Source organism: Coregonus lavaretus, assembly GCF_964263955.1.
Source record: "Coregonus lavaretus genome assembly, chromosome: 12".
Classification (NCBI taxonomy): Eukaryota; Metazoa; Chordata; class Actinopteri; order Salmoniformes; family Salmonidae; genus Coregonus; species Coregonus lavaretus.
This window is the reverse complement of record NC_139999.1, coordinates 55434524-55445589: the sequence shown is the minus strand read 5'-3', so window position 1 is coordinate 55445589 and position 11066 is coordinate 55434524.

Here is an 11066-nt window from a genome sequence, read left to right as displayed (position 1 = left end):
TTAGGGAGAGGGCAGAACAGGCCTGAGCTGACACCACCTCTCAAAGTCTTCCTGACAGTGAGTCACAGCTCGCTGTGTAGTCACGTGAGTCACAGCGTCAGCCAGGCTAGAGCTGAACTACCATCCCAGGGGTTGTGGAAACACTACAATTGACCTGTCCTGGAGTATTTGACCATCACCGTGATCGATGTAAACAGTCGGGCAACTGTTTTGTATGTATATAAATAAGTATCTTAAGAAAAATTCATATTCCTAGTCAAGTGGTCTATGGTGTATAAAAACCAACCTTGTTGGACTATGTAGCATCTTAATAAATTCGATGAATAAACCCTCTACCAAATTACGTGTGAAGTTATTTCCACTTTGTTCAACAAGCCATCTGGCCCACACTCCATCCTCTGACTGAGGAAGCTGAGTACAATACAGCCCTGTTGTCAGGTTTCATCTAGCTAACACATTAGGTTGTCATGTCAAAGTTCTAATTTGTCTTGTCTTTTGTGTCAAGCTCATCACTGTGTCAGAGGGAGGACAGTTTGAAGACACCACTTTCCCAGTCAAATAATTTCTTAATTACATATTTGAGAGGGGGAAATGTCAGCATCTGAAATTAGCATTCCCTCATAGCCAATACATCACCACTAATATCTATGGCTACGTTAGCGAGCTTGTTAATTTTGGCTTTATTTTGCTGCGTTTCTATTTATTTCTTTGAAAATGAGGTTTCCTTCTGGTAATTAATGACCACTTGGCCTTTAAAGTGTTGAATAAGAAGAAGAAGAAGTTGTTTTATTCATATTATATTATTGTGTCTTTAACACCCTGCAAACTTTGTCAGCACTTGAGGTTTCGGTTGTTAAGCATGAGGAAAGTGAAGTGTGCTCTCAGGACGACCTCTGAGGTGCACCTGGATTCCGTAGCAACTAGAGTTTAAGTTGGTGGGGCCTAGATACATCTGGAGACACTGTTGTAGAAATTACCCCATATTAATTTAAATGTTTCGATTCAGCTTGGGAATTGTGTCATTTCCAAGAAAAATCACAAAGGAATGTGATAATGATAATCGACCGCATTCGATGCACCTGAAGGCGGGTCAAATCAGAAATACCCTTAGCATTGACACCGTGTGTTGACGTGCCAATTTTCCATCAAGAATGTTTATATACACTTAAAGGAGGAATTTACACCAGAATACATGTCAGAGATTTAGGAGGAAATGGATGGTTTCCAATAATTATCTTCACAGACTCTGACCTTGCGCTAGTCTGGTGGATGAAACACTACAGATGTTTTTTACCAACAGTGGCCACAGGAAAACCACAGATGTTACTTGTTTGAGTTTTGGCCCTTGATTGGGTTAGATGCACTGTACACAGCATGGCTATTTAAATGCTGGCAGACTGACAGAGTGGGTCCCAGAAAGTGCCCGTCTATGGCTAAATTGCATTTTAGGCCTGAATTATCTCAATCCTAAATTAGGTTGTGCTAATGTCGAAACAAATAAGCAAAACTCTAGGTAGCTAGCTGACTCAATTTATATTTATTTATATTCAAACAAGAAAGATTAAGGTTATGTGACTGTCCTCCAAGAAAATGAATCCGCTGTAGAATGAGAGAATGAGAAGTTGTCGCAGACAGGACTGTATTCACTTGTGCTCCTGTTTAAGGGTTGTCGTCCCCCACCGAATCGAGGATTGTGACTTTTCTACAATAACACTGAGTACGGTTACATGCACACAATATGATTTGTGATAAGTTTGTTTAAGACGTTTACATGCTTTGCAAGAAGAACGGTTTCCCTAATAATCCTGTTTATATGGACACATCTGAAATCAAGCTACCTGATGAAATAAATGCAGAAAATCGGCAATCAAAATAAACTTTCTACTCGTGTTTTTTGGTGTGAAGTCTATATGATTCTGACTTCGGACATATAAAGTTTGTATGCGAAAACTATTTCTAAAATGCATGCTTTCAATTTTTCCAAACTCACTTCACTCGCACATAAGAGGGCGGCTTACGTTACCGGTGCTGGCACATGCACAGATCAAACACACCGCTGGAACCCCAATTAAGCCGTTTACATGTCTTAATTATTCAAAAGATTGCTCAGAAAACCAGGTGTTATTCTTACTTTGATTTTGACCATACGCCAATTAAGAAAATCCGAGTAAAGTGTTTTCATGACTATTGCCATAATCGGTTTAATATCGAATTAATGCGCATATAAACGTACTCACTGTCTCCCACCCCTGTATTTCAATTAATCTCATACTCATTGAGGTTTGTGCTATAAAATGGATGTATGGCTGTGTTTCTAAGTTGGAAAACAGAAAACATTACTGTCCAAGTACACTACATTCAACTCTGCATCAAGTAAACTTATTCGCCATCAAATAAGTTTCTTGGTGTTAACTGTATGCCATAATTAGTATTGGCAAAGTATGGACTATTGTTTGTAACTTTTGTTCAAACTCATCGGGGAAATAATCCACCTTCTAACAGCTTGAGCAACAATTAAACTACCAAATGTTCAGCTTTTATTTGTTTTTCCTTGCAGACCTGTAAGCTTAACCCTGAACATTTTGAACAGCCCTCAAGGCAGAAATATTTTGTCTGACATAGAAGCAGATTGCATACATGCAACCCATTTCAACCTGTAAATATGGTCAAGCAAAGACCATGTTAAGGTCTTTTTTTTTAAGAAGACCTGCTGCAGCTTTCTCCAGTAACAGTAACAGAGCCCTCACAATAGATGGCTATTTTGGGGGTCCTTCAATCCACAAAGGTTGATCTTGTTTCTCAATGGGAGAAAACAGTACTGGCTGTTGACTAGTGCGACCTAAAAGATTTACTGAGGATTTCTCCTCCATTTTCCCAGATGAACATTAGGTCATGATGATATACAGGACCCTGCCCCTGGCAACCAATGAGACGAGTTCAGTACGCCTAGTGCAGCAGCTCTGTGGACGAACACGGCACTTTCTACATTTGTTTCAACGAGGAAAGGAGTTTACATTTTATAATAGCAATGCATTCTCCGAGCCAGAGAAGCTAACATACAGCTGATGTTATTTTTATGGGACAGCTGTAGCTCATACAGTGGTTTGCGAAAGTATTCACCCCCTTGGCATTTTTCCTATTTTGTTGCCTTACAACCTGGAATTAAAATGGATTTTTTGGGGGGTTTGTATCATTTGATTTACACAACATGCCTACCACTTTGAAGATGCAAAATATTTTTTATCGTGAAACAAACAAGAAATAAGAAAAAAAAACAGAACTGGAGCGTGCATAACTAACAATACTTTGTAGAGCCACCTTTTGCAGCAATTACAGCTGCAAGTCTCTTGGGGTATGTCTCTATAAGCTTGGCACATCTAGCCACTGGGATTTTTGCCAATTCTTCAAGGCAAAACTGCTCCAGCTACTTCAAGTTGGATGGGTTCCACTGGTGTACAGCAATCTTTAAGTCATACCACATATTCTCAATTCGATTGAGGTCTGGGCTTTGACTAGGCCATTCCAAGACATTTAAATGTTTCCCCTTAAACCACTTGAGTGTTGCTTTATCAGTATGCTTAGGGTCATTGTCCTGCTGGAAGGTGAACCTGCATCCGAGTCTCAAATCTCTGGAAGACTGAAACAAGTTTCCCTCAAGAATTTCCCTGTATTTAGCGCCATCCATTATTCCTTCAATTCTGACCAGTTTCCCAGTCCCTGCCAATGGTGTTCTCGGGGTGATGAGAGGTGTTGGGTTTGCGCCAGACATAGTGTTTTCCTTGATGGCCAAAAAGCTCAATTTTAGTCTCATCTGACCAGAGTACCTTCTTCCATATGTTTGGGGAGTCTCCCACATGGCTTTTGGTGAACACCAAACGTGTTTGCTTATTTTTTTCTTTAAGCAATGGCTTTTTTCTGGCCACTCTTCCGTAAAGCCCAGCTCTGTGGAGTGTACGGCTTAAAGTGGTCCTATGGACAGATACTCCAATCTCCGCTGTGGAGCTTTGCAGCTCCTTCAGGGTTATCTTTGGTCTCTTTGTTGCCTCTCTGATTAATGCCCTCCTTGCCTGGTCTGTGAGTTTTGGTGGGCGGCCCTCTCTTGGCAGGTTTGTTGTGGTGCCATATTCTTTCCATTTTTTAATAATGGATTTAATGGTGCTCTGTGGGATGTTCAAAGTTTCTGATATTTTTTATATCCCAACCCTGATCTGTACTTCTCCACAACTTTGTCCCTGACCTGTTTGGAGAGCTCCTTGGTCTTCATGGTGCCGCTTGCTTGGTGGTGCCCCTTGCTTAGTGGTGTTGCAGACTCTGGGGCCTTTCAGAACAGGTGTATATATACTGAGATCATGTGACAGATCATGTGACACTTAGATTGCACACAGGTGGACTTTATTTAACTAATTATGTGACTTCTGAAGGTAATTGGTTGCACCAGATCTTATTTAGGGTCTTCATAGCAAAGGTGGTGAATACATATCGTACCACTTTTTTGAAACAAGTTATTTTTTTCATTTCACTTCACCAATTTTGACTATTTTGTGTATGTCCATTACATGAAATCCAAATAAAAATCCATTTAAATTACAGGTTGTAATGCAACAAAATAGGAAAAACGGCAAGGGGGATGAATAATTTTGCAAGGCACTGTATACGCACAAAAATAATGGGATTTTCTTAACAGAGCTTGACTTGTGAGAGAGGAAGCCTATGGAAGTCATGGGTGCAAACAGTGACGTAAAGCTTTTCACTACTTTGGCTTTGTTGTAAGGGTTAATCTATGGGCTCTTCTGCGTATAGAGGGTTAATGGCTGCCAACCATAATGAATATAAGGTGAGATTCTCCAAAAACAATTTCAGTATGTTGGCCCTTGTTGCCTATTTTCTCAGTAGTCTACATTCAAAAGACGGAATGAAGTATTCTCTTACCAGGGCATTAGTAAGACAAACCCACTGAAATGTTTGAGGTTTGGAAACCCTGTTTCGCTGAAAGGAAACCTTTCTCAGCATTGTTTTGCTTGTCTTTTTCCCACTTATTTTAAGGAGCATTCTTTTCCTGCAGTAATGAAGAAAGTATGAAACTTTTCTTAGACCCCACTTCAGAATCCAGACTTTCCCACAGTTGGTGAAGCTCTCCAGATAATTTTTAGATGGCATTGCGCATCAGTTTGACAGTTACAATGGCATCACAATGGAGTTCTGGTTTTGCTAACAGAACTCACTTGCTAAGTGTTCATCCTAAGTCAACCTCTCAACGAACAGGCCGCTCAACAAACTCTGCACACAATATCACATGTACCTGGAAGCATTCGGGGCGCCGCTGTTTCGCTGAATGGGGATCTGTAAATAAAAAAATAAAAAAAGAATCTGTTTAATGATGCCTTTAACTAGCCACTGGCTTGATTGCAAACAGGTTGGCCCGTAATTTTCCCTTGCCTGACGCTCAGCTTTTATGGCGTGCAACAGAAACCGCAAACAGACTTATGAAAAAGCGTTCGTTCCCCCCTCCTGCCCTTCCTCAGTCATCTCCGCCCAGCCATCCCTGTACACAACCAGGGTGGATCCATTTATTGTTATTGGCCCTGTGGTGGAACATGGATTTAGGAGGCTTTAGAGTCCATTTAATGACAGATCCTGCACATTCGTTTTCTGATAAATGCCAGTCATCTTTTCTCTCTCCCTCCCTCTCTCGGTTTGTTGTTAGATTCTCAATCCAAGACTTGACTACACTTGCTCAAACCCGAAAGATTACCTCATCACTATTCTGACGGGAGTTAATCAGAACAATATGTTGCCTTTGGAAGTACCTCTTTTCTCCTCTTCGGCTTTTTCTGCACAAGCGGAGCCAGCTACCATCTTTCGTCCATTCTTTCACAAAATAACTACAGTCTTTTCCTATTTTATTACTCCAATGCTGACTTCAAAATAATATAAATGGACAGGTCAACCACCAACCAAAATGATCATCGTCACAGTATCTATAAATCCTGTGGAAAGAGGCGAATAGTGACACTACATTGTACAGTACAACTTGTTGTCTTGAAGTGGACTTTCATTGGCAGGTCATCTAAGTTTGGAGAGAGGAATGTTTTGCAACCAAATATTTTGAGTTCGTCTGACCCATAGTTAAATGAATAGGAACATAGTGCGTTCTCTATAATGCATAGACTTTCTCATTCATGCAGTCTAATAGGCGGTGGGCTGTAGCAAGCTATCTGCTTTAGTGTTCAAGATGATCGATCTCTGTCGAGGGAGGAGCTGGTTTTTGAATATTGTGTACAGTACCAGTCAAACGTTTGGACACACCTACTCAGTCAAGGGTTTTTCTTTATTTTTAGTATTTTCTACATTATAGAATAATAGTGAAGACATCAAAACTATGAAATAACACATATGGAATCATGTAGTAACCAAAAATATATTTTATATTTGAGATTCATTCTTCAAATAGCCACCCTTTGCCTTGATGACAGCTTTGCAGACTCTTGGCATTCTCAACCAGCTTCACCTGGAATGCTTGAAGGAGTTCCCACATATGCTGAGCACTTGTTGGCTTATTTTCCTTCACTCTGCCGTCCGACTCATCCCAAACCATCTCAATTGGGTTGAGGTCAGGGGATTGTGGAGGCCATGTCATCTGATGCAGCACTCCATCACTCTCCTTCTTAGTAAAATAGCCGTTACACAGCCTGGAGGTGTGTTGGGTCATTGTCCTGTTGAAAAACAAATGATAGTCCCACTAAGCCCAAACCAGATGGGATGGTGTATCGCTGCAGAATGCTGTGGTAGCCATGCTGGTTAAGTGTGCCTTGAATTCTAAATAAATCACAGACAGTGTCACCAGCAAAGCACCCCCACACCATAACACCTTCTCCTCCATTCTTTACTGTGGGAACTACACATGTGGAGATCATCCATTCACCCACACCGCGTCTCACAAAGACACGGCAGTTGTAACCAAAAATCTCACATTTGGACTCCAGACCAAAGGACACATTTCCACTGGTCTAATGTCCATTGCTCGTGTTTCTTGGCCCAAGCAGGTCTCTTCTTCTTATTGGTGTCCTTTAGTAGTGGTTTCTTTGCAGCAATTCGACCATGAAGGCCTGATTCACCCAGTCCCCTTTGAACAGTTGATGTTGAGATGTGTGTGTTACTTGAACTCTGTGAAGCATTTATTTGGGCTGCAATTTCTGAGGCTGGTAACTCTAATTAACTTATCCTTTGCAGCAGAGGTAACTCTGGGTCTTCCATTCCTGTCACGGTCCTCATGAGAGCCAGTTTCATCATAGTGCTTGATGGTTTTTGCGACTGCACTTGAAGAAACTTTCAAAGTTCTTGACATTTTCCATATTGACTGACCTTCATGTCTTAAAGTAATGATGGACTGTCGTTTCTCTTTGCTTATTTGAACTGTTCTTGCCATAATATGGACGTGGTCTTTTACCAAATAGGGCTATCTTCTGTATACCCCCCCTACCTTGTCACAACACAACTGATTGGCTCAAACGCATTAAGAAGGAAAGAAATTCCACAAATTAACTTTTAAGAAGGCACACCTGTTAATTGAAATGCATTCCAGGTGACTACCTCATGAAGCTGGTTGAGAGAATGCCAAGAGTGTGTAAAGCTGTCATCAAGGAAAAGGGTGGCTATTTGAAGAATCTCAAATATAAAATATATTTAGATTTGTTTAACAGTTTTTTGGTTACTACATGATTCCATATGTGTTATTTCATAGTTTTGATGTCTTGACTATTATTCTACATTGTAGAAAATAGTAAAAATAAAGAAAAACCCTGGAATGAGTAGGTGTGTCCAAACTTTTGACTGGAACTGTAAGTATTCAGACCCTTTACTCAGTACGTTGTTGAAGCACCTTTGGCAGCGATTACAGCCTCATGTTTTCTTGGGTATGACGCTACAAGCTTGGCACATCTGTATTTGGGGAGTTTCTCCCATTCTTTTCTGCAAATCCTCTCAAGCTCTGTCAGGTTGGATGGGGTGTTGCTGCACAGCTATTTTCAGGTCTCTCAGTGGTTATTTCATAGTTTTGATGTCTGGTAAAAATAAAGAAAAACCCTTGAATGAGTAGGTATGTCCAAACTTTTGACTGGTACTGTATATGAAGTTCTTCTGAACACATTTCCGTTTGTTGGCAATGTCAATTCTTGAAATGTAAAAAACAACAACTTTTATGTTCGCTAGATGGACATGCAAACGTTGCAGAGTAGTAAACTGTGAACCAATCAAAACCTGTGTACTATCCATCTCTGCTGATCACGTTTGCTAATCACGTTATCCATAACTTTGGTAGTAGACAGTTGGTGACAGATCTCTGTACGACAAACTGCTATCAAGTAAAGTTTTTTATCTTATCTATTTAGTTATAGAAAGATGATACCAACAATGCAAGCTGTAAATTAACTCCCAAGTTAGAACACAGAAACCTTAGTAATGAAGCTAGATTGCTATATAGTTAGCTAGTTACAACAAGTAGATCTGCTGCTAGCTAGCAGGTGCAGATAGCTTTATCACTAGCTAGCATGTCATTCCCGGACAAGGAGTGCTTTAACTATCAGTTTATTCCAAGTTATAATTTAAGACTAAAGATAATATAGTCATCAAGGCAGGACCCACTAATTTCATTCATTCATACTGACAAATAAGAAATGCCACATTATCCCTGTCAATAGTTGGAGTAGGATGATTGCAGAGCACCCGGCCTTTGACTCAATGTTCATTTTCAGAAAAGATGAGTGTCACCGGGTTGATGCCTAAGTGACTACATTGCATTCAATGGGGGAAGATGAGTGTCACAGTGTTGTTGCTTATGTCAATAGGAAAAGATGTCACAGGGTTGATGCATATGTCAATACATTACAGTCAATGGGAAAAGATGAGTGTCACATCGCAGCTCAACCCTAGCCATAACCCTAATCCTCCACATCTCTTCTTAGCTCTTGGAGTTAGGACAAGACGTTAGTGTTAGGGTTAAGCCAAGATGTTGAGATGAAGTGAGGGTTAGGGTTGAGATTGAAGTTGATATGAAACTAGGGTTGGGGTTAGGGCCTCAACCCTAGTCATAACCCTAACCTTAATCCAATTAACAATTAATTAATTTGCCCCTCCCCCACTTTACTTGAAGCCTGACCTAGAGTTAATGTGCTTTTGAGTGACATCGGCAGAAGGGTTGAGCCAAGATGTGGAAATTAAGCAAGGGTTAGAGTTATGGTTGAGCTGGGAGTTTATATGAAGCTAGGTTTAGGGTTAGGGTTGAGGCTAGGTTTCAGGTTGAGCTGGGATGTGGACATGAAGCTAGAGTTAAGGTTAGGGTTACGGTTAGGGTTGAGTTGAGTTGGGAGTGGACATGAAGTTAGGGTAGGGGCCTCAACCCTAACATTAATCCAATTAACAATTAATGTACCCCTCCCCCCACTACATGGCAGAAAGGTCGGCCTCACTTGAAGCCTGACCTAGAGTTAATGTGCTTTTGAGTGACATCGGCAGAAGGGTTGAACTAAGATGTGGAGAAGAAGTGAGGGTTAATGTTAGGGTCATGGTTAGAGTTAGGATTGGGAGTTGATATGAAGCTAGGGTTAGAGTTGAGGCTAGGTTTAGCATTGAGCCGGAATGTGGACATGAAGCTAGGGTTAGGGCCTCAACCCTAGACGCAACCCTAACCGTAACAAATTAACAATTAATTAATTTGCCCCTCCCCCCACTACATGGAAGAAAGGTAGACCTCACTTGAAGCCTGTTATGTGCTTTTGAGTGACAACGGCAGAACAGTTGAGGCTAGAAACAAAATGAATGCATGGGATCGTTCAACATACCCTCCCGATGAACGCAAGCCTACTTCTCACCATGTGAAATTGACTCTTCACAGTGAAAACCTGGTCCCACAGAGAACAAGGCCTTTCTTTCATAGACAAGCATTACCAACAGCCCTCACATAACCCGTTGACTGCGATTGAGCTAGCTAACCGTCCTTGCAAACAACCAATCGTGACCTTATAGGGATGCCCTGTATTGAGGTTCAGCTTCCTGTGGCAACAGGAAGTGTCTTAATTCATCCTCAATATGGTCCTTCATTCTCTCCCTGCAGTTACACAATTTCCTACTTCTGCTGAGGAGGGTACATTATGTTATAGGCTGGCTTAACTGTGAGCATTCTAATCAAATGCATCCAACAAGATATTACTCTGAGTTATGCTCCAAAAGTTGGAGATGCATAGCAATGCCTAATGTGTGAGCCCAATGACAGTTAGTTCTCAAATAGCAGCACAGTAACTGGTCATGTCAAACTTGGATCATTGTTTGGAAAGCTTCTTTAAATGGGAGAATCCCGCCTTTACTGTAGTACTGAGGTGAGTATTTTGTCTTAAGGATGTATAATTAAACAATATGATGAATAATGATTATGTTTCATTACACAATCATTATTTATGACTAATTATTCATTTCACAGCCAGCTCTTTTTTCTTTTGAAAGTTTGGCTTTAATGTATCATGATATAAATGATTTGTCATGCAGCTCAATAGTTAATCAATATAATACATTTAGTGAAAATATTTAAAAAGAGGAGAAAGAAGCGCCAAGGACAGACTGTACATAACATATAAAAATACACAAACGCATATGCAATAATTACAGCAATATCTTCCTTTTGAATATCAAAATTAGCAAATCAATGACAATAAATATGGCTTGTATGTCTTCTCTCTACAATGAGTTCACCAATGTTATATTGGAGGATATTGGGCAGTATAATAGCATTCTGAACTAGAGTCCAATTAGTGCACTGGTCATGTCTGGATTTCCTCCAATCAAAAAAGGACACATTAGATCCGGACCAATGAGAATCAATGTGTTTTTTGTCAACACCTGTTGACAAGACACAAGTTTGCGTTTCCTTCCTTCCAGTTCCTGATTTGCACAACCTGAAGTCCATTGGAATGTCAGTTGCTTGTGCTTCGAAGGTATTGGTCAATATTGGTCTTGTTTTTTTGTGCTTTGTTTGTTAGAAAATATACCGCCTTATTGGTGGAATTCCGACCAGAGTT